This window comes from Borostomias antarcticus (assembly GCF_949987555.1).
Source record: "Borostomias antarcticus genome assembly, chromosome: 1".
NCBI lineage: Eukaryota > Metazoa > Chordata > Actinopteri > Stomiiformes > Stomiidae > Borostomias > Borostomias antarcticus.
Window position 1 is genome coordinate 9,078,768 of NC_140234.1, and position 5,954 is coordinate 9,084,721.

Genomic DNA, 5,954 nt, shown 5'->3' on the forward strand with positions numbered 1-5,954 from the left:
TCCGGCTGGGGAGGGACGTGCCTGTCCCAAGCCGTGGGGGGCCGTTGGCCTCCTGGCGAGAACAGGCACATCAATCTCCTAGAGCTGGAGACTGTGTTGCTGGTTCTTCAGCACTTTGCACCTGCGCTGAGGGGGCTCCCTGTGCTAGTGCGCTCAGACAACCGTGCCACGGTAGCTTACATCAACCGTCAGGGTGGTGTCCGCTCAGTGGCTCTTCATCGCACGGCGGTGAGGTTGTGGCTGTGGGCGAGCTCCAATCTGAGCTCCCTCCAGGCTCAGCACATTCCGGGCCACTTGAATGTCGGCGCCGACCTCATGTCGAGAGGCGGGCCGCGCCACGACGAGTGGAGGCTGCATCCTCAGATTGTGTCACATCTTTGGGCGCGCTTCGGTCGTGCGAAAGTGGACCTGTTCGCCACAAGGGAGAATGCTCACTGTCCTCTTTGGTTCTCTCTGAGTCGGACGGACAGCCCCCCGCTGGGAGTGGACGCCTTTGCGCACACCCCTTGGCCGGAGGGCCTGCTCTATGCCTTCCCCCCAGTGGCGATCATTCCTATGCTGTTGACCAGAATACGGTCCAAACGTCGGACAGTGATCCTAGTTGCGCCAGACCGTCCCAGTGCGCGATGGTTCGCGGATCTGATGGCTCTGGTACAGGTTCGCCCTTGGCTCATTCCGTACAGGCGGGATGCCCTGTCCCAGGCGGGCGGCACGATACAGGCCCCCCCGGTTCTGGGTCAGCGCTTGGTGGCCTGGTTACTGAACGGCGCAGGTTAGCTCGGAGGGGTCTCTCCGCGGCTGTGATCAGCACTATTCAGAGCGCGCGTGCTGGCTCTACTTCTAAGCTGTACGCTGGGAAGTGGGAGTCTTTCGTGCGTTGGTGTGATGAGGAAGATGTAGACCTCAGTTGAGTCAGTGCTCTCCTACCTACAACATCTGTGGGACCTGGGGCTTGCTGCCTCCACCATGAGGGTGTATGCGGCTGCTATTTCAGCATGCCATGAGGGGTTTGCTAGGACTACGGTCTTTGCTCACCCTCTGGTCAGGCGTTTTTTGACGGGTGTGGTCCGGCTTAGACCACCTGTCAGAGCCTTGGCCCCCCAGTGGGATCTGTCACTGGTTTTCGACGCACTGTGCAAGGTGCCGTTCGAGCCTTTGGAGCAGGTTGATCTCAGATGGATGTCTATCAAAACGGCATTGCTCCTCGCATTATCCTCGGGTAAGCGAGTGAGTGATCTGTGTGCGCTGTCGACGCAGCCGGGCTGCCTCACCATCACTGGGGACGGCAGTAAGGCCGTTCTGAGGCCCAACCCGGTTTTCCTGCCCAAGGTGGTTAGGCGCTCTTATAGTGCTAGGCCTCTGGAGCTGCGCGCCTTTTCTCCTCCTCCGCACTGCTCGGTGGAGGGCGCCCGGTTGCATCTCTTGTGCCCGGTCCGTGCGCTCTCTGTTTACATTAGGCGCACGGCCTCGCTCAGGACCACGCCTCAGCTGCTCGTATGCTACGGTGCGGGCAAGCTGGGCTCCCCCCTTTCCAAGCAGCGCCTCTCTCGCTGGCTTTGTGAGGGCATCTCTGCTGCGTATACCGCCCAGAGAGATAAGGAGGAGGAGGTCTTAAGATGAGGTCATTTTGGCTGAAGTATGAGACTCATTGTTTTCTGACCACACATTTGTACTCTGATATCCCTGCTCTGGAGATCAGACATACCTTGTGAGCTCACAATAAAATAATTTAAACATGCCTCAGTTTACGGAATATAATTACTAGATTTATTATCTTTGTTGTTGGACTTCTGTTCTAGTCACGGTTTGTAATAACAAACACCATGTTCGAACACAAGGATGCCCACAAGAACACCTGGCATCAGAACACCTTAGGCCGAAGGTCGATGATCAATTTCGTTATCGTATCATCTGATCTGAGGCCATGTGTTTCGGACACTCGGGTAAAGAGAGGGGCAGAGCTGTCCACTGATCACAATCCGGTGCCTGACCAGGACGTGGACTGAGTACTTGGACTTGGTCTCCGGGCGCCATGAACGATGGCTGCCCACTTCTCCTGGCTGCCCCTGGGAGAGGTAGGCTTGGGATGTGATAAAAACAGGGAACAGTTTCCACCGGCGGCCCCCGAAAGTTGCATGTGTGTGTGTGTGTGCCGTGTCACCGTTCACTATGTAATGCGTGTGTCACTGTAGGGCAAAATAAAGACCCCCCCCTGTTTGTTTTTTTTTAACATGAGTTCAGTGGATGGCTCTCTCAGGGCCTGGGGAAGAGCGTTCCAGAGTCTTGGCGCCATCGCCTCAAATGCTCTGTCACCCTGGGTTTTTAGTCTGGTCCGGGGCACCGCCAGGAGACCCTGGTCGGATGACCTCAGAGACCGACTCAGAGAGTGAGGGTGTAAAAGTTCTGAGATGTAGGCCGGGGTCCGTCCGTGAAGAGCTCGGTGGGTGAACACCAGGACTTTGAACTGGATCCGGAGGTGAACTGGGAGCCAGTGCAAGGAGGCCAGGATGGGGGTGATGTGGCATGTCTTCTTTGACCTAGTGATTAGTCTTGCAGCAGCATTTTGGACTAGCTGAAGTTGTCCCACAGAGGATTTGTTGAGGCAGGTAAACAGTGAATTACAGTAGTCAAGTCGTGATTAAATAAATGTATGGACAGAGATTTCTAATTCAGTATGTGATACGGAGTTTGGCAATATTTCTGAGGTGGAAAAAACAGGAACGCGTTAGGGATTTGACATGTTTGTCCAAGTGCATAGCTTGATCAAAGAAGACACCCAGGTTTCTAACAGAGGGCCTAACATTTCCCTTGAGGGACCCCATGTGGTTTACCACTGTAGCGGCAGTCTTGTCATTAGAACGAACGAACCTTTGGTGCTTGGCCCCCTAATAAACGTTGCGATGCCTTGTTGGCGGATGGTCAGTCAGGGCAGCTTTTCCCAACAGTTCATAACACTTCACCCTCAACTGTCCACTTGTGCCCACACATGCAATGGCTATTTAGAGTGATCTGACACTTTCTTATACCTGTTCATCCCTTTCAGATCCATGAGGGGACGTCAACAAGTGCTCACTCAGAAGAGGAAGAGAAAGGAGATGCAGCCTTATGTACACACATGCCAGAGACTGTGGTGGAATAGTAGCTACAGTACGCTAGAGAGGGGTGAGGTTGTTATCAATCAATCAATCAATCAAAGCTTTATTTATATAGCGCATTTCATACCCAGAGGCAACACAATGCGCTTTACAGAGAACAAGGGAGGTGGGTATACGACCCACCCCTACATATTCCAGAGGCAAGCAAAAAAACAGTAATCACCCGGGGGCCAGATAAGTGAGCTGTAAAAATTCTTCCCTGACCCCTCTCAACGAGGCGATCGAGCAAGCTCCTGGAGTATGTTTGTCTAACAGCTAAGAACATTTATGAAGCAATAAATAACATTAAATTACATGTTTGCTATTTGGGGGTACTTGATACTAGGTGCCACAGTGCCCATTCAAAATGTGCACACAGCTCCCTGTGGCCGCTGGGTGGTTTATATCAAATTGTGCCCAATGTGTGACACAATGACCTCAATACAGGTTAGATGGCGCTCAAACCCTTCTGGAAAATCCAGAATCCTAGAACCAGCTACAAACCTTAGCTGGTCATTAGCTGAGCCCTGTACTACGAAGATGGATTACGGGGTTAGCGCGATAACTTCAGGTTCAAGACTGGTTCATCCATATCACGAAGGTGGATCTCTTTTCACCGCGTTATATCGCCATTATGCTGGCGAGCTAACCTGCTCGGTGGCAGGTTAAGTTCCAGATTACGGCTCGACGATATAAAAACACCGTTATCAACCAGTCAATACATGCGGAGAATGGCTTGTCCTTTCTTAGAGGATCCCGTGGAGCTCGGTGCGCGAATAGTTAGAGGGTCTCTAAGGAAGGCGAGAGTATTTAAGAACAGACAAAACCCATTAGAGTTTTCGGATGACTATTTATATGAAAGATACCGATTTTCGGCAGAAGGGATCATTTATATCTGTCAGCTGCTTGAGCCACTTGTAGCTACAAGTCATGCGCTTACAGTCCCACAGACTGTATGTAGGCTATTGCTTTGCGGTTTCTTGCTACAGGTAGCTACATGGATGCTGTCGGCGATGCAGAAAACCTGAGTAAGAACACGGTCTGTCGCGCAATACGCAAGGTGGTCGTTGCCCTTATAGCTGCTTGACGCGTTTGTCACCTTCCCAGGCCACTTGCCCATGCAGTCCATAAAAGAGGGCTTTTATGAAATGGCAGGTAAGAACCTACTTGATATAGCCTACTTTAAACCAATATGACGTTTACTGTTGTATCCAATGCTGCCCACTCTTTGCATAGGTTTCCCCAGAGTGATCGGTGCTATAGACTGCACACATATCCCAATCTACGCCGCCCTTGGAGAAAATGAGGGGGATTATGTGAAGCGCAAGTCATTTCATAGCATCAATGTGCAGGTAAAGACACTTCAGTATTTGGCCTACTCATTCCTTGATATGATTGTTGTAGGAGCTGATGAAAGTTAATTCCTTCATGGCACATATGGAAATATTCACATCAATAAATATCACCCCCACCTTCCAAATTCAATTCAATGTCATTATGAGAAAAGCACATGTACAACCAAATTAGTGTCAACAGGAGCAGCACAGAACAACTATACATCATCACATCATATCAAAAAAGAAACCATCATACCCCCCCCCCCCCCCCCCCCCCCCCCCCCCGCACCATCAACAGTCTAGTGCAGTCCCTGTGTTCATTCAATAATAAATAGTCAGCAGACATGTAGCAGTAATTCAGTCAAATGCACATGCTACATTCACTTTTAATTATATGGTCTTATGTTGTGAACCACAAATACTTTTGCAGATGATGTGACCACAACGGCATGATCACCAGCCTTGATGCGAAGTGGCCTGGGTCAGTGCATGACTCCCGGATCTTTAGGGAGTCTACACTGTGCCACAAGTTTGAGCAAGGTATGGCAACTGTAGCCTACATAGTGTTTCTCATGTTATTTCCCACAATGCATGTGCAATACTGACCATGGCAATATTCCTCTTCACCTTCAGGGCTTTTCAATGGAGTGCTGCTTGGGGACAGGGGGTATGCGTGCATTCCCTTCTTGATGACACCCTATCCTAACCCAGAGCCACAAAACACATTCAATGTGGCCCTTACCAAGACGAGGGTCAGGATAGAGATGGCTTTTGGGGTTCTGAAAGCCCGCTTCAGCTGCCTGCGCGGGCTCAGGGTGGCCCCAGAGAGAGCCTGCCAAATTGTGTCGGCATGTGTTGTACTCCACAACATAGCTGGCATTAGGAAGGAGAGAGCCCCACCGGTCACCATGCAACCCCCTGATGTCGTGGACCCCATCACTTTGGATTACCCTACTGGCAGGGCTGTGAGAGGCCATCACTCAGCAATTTTTTGCATGAACATTGAACAGGAGGCATTTTGTGAAGTAACAACTTTTTATTGAAATGTAACTCAGATGTCCTCTCGTTGCTAGAAACAAAGAGAGAGACATGTTAGTTGAATTGTCATCCATGCGGGGAAATAAATGACGTTCTTACTGATATACCTTCTTTTCATACTCCAGTTTCTCCACAACACACCTCCACAGCTACAGCAAATGGAACAGACAAAGAACAAGATGGGAGCTACTGTACATGTAGGCTAGAAATACTGTACACATACTATCGAGGCAGATGGAAACCAATCAAACAATCAGTGGCACAGGTCTCTCAATCAGAGCCAATTTAGCCAGTTGTAGTCCTAGGTCCGCTATTGGGGCGGGGTTGCCAACAACAACAAGTACTGTACACATGTAAACATGTTGTCCCCCACCCATTATGCATGTTCCCTTGTGGTATCAAGCCCCCTGCTTCTCATTAGGTGTTTTTATACAGAGATCCCACT

General features: G+C 50.5%; 1 pseudogene across 1 annotated transcript; it reads left to right on the forward strand.

Moving 5' to 3' along the window:
* Positions 1–3,865: 3,865 nt before the first annotated feature.
* LOC311329823 (putative nuclease HARBI1) lies at positions 3,866–5,470 on the forward strand (annotated as a pseudogene). The gene is made up of 4 exons: positions 3,866–4,289; positions 4,371–4,486; positions 4,902–5,011; positions 5,105–5,470. The product of its transcript is annotated as a putative nuclease HARBI1 (transcript).
* Positions 5,471–5,954: the final 484 nt, after the last annotated feature.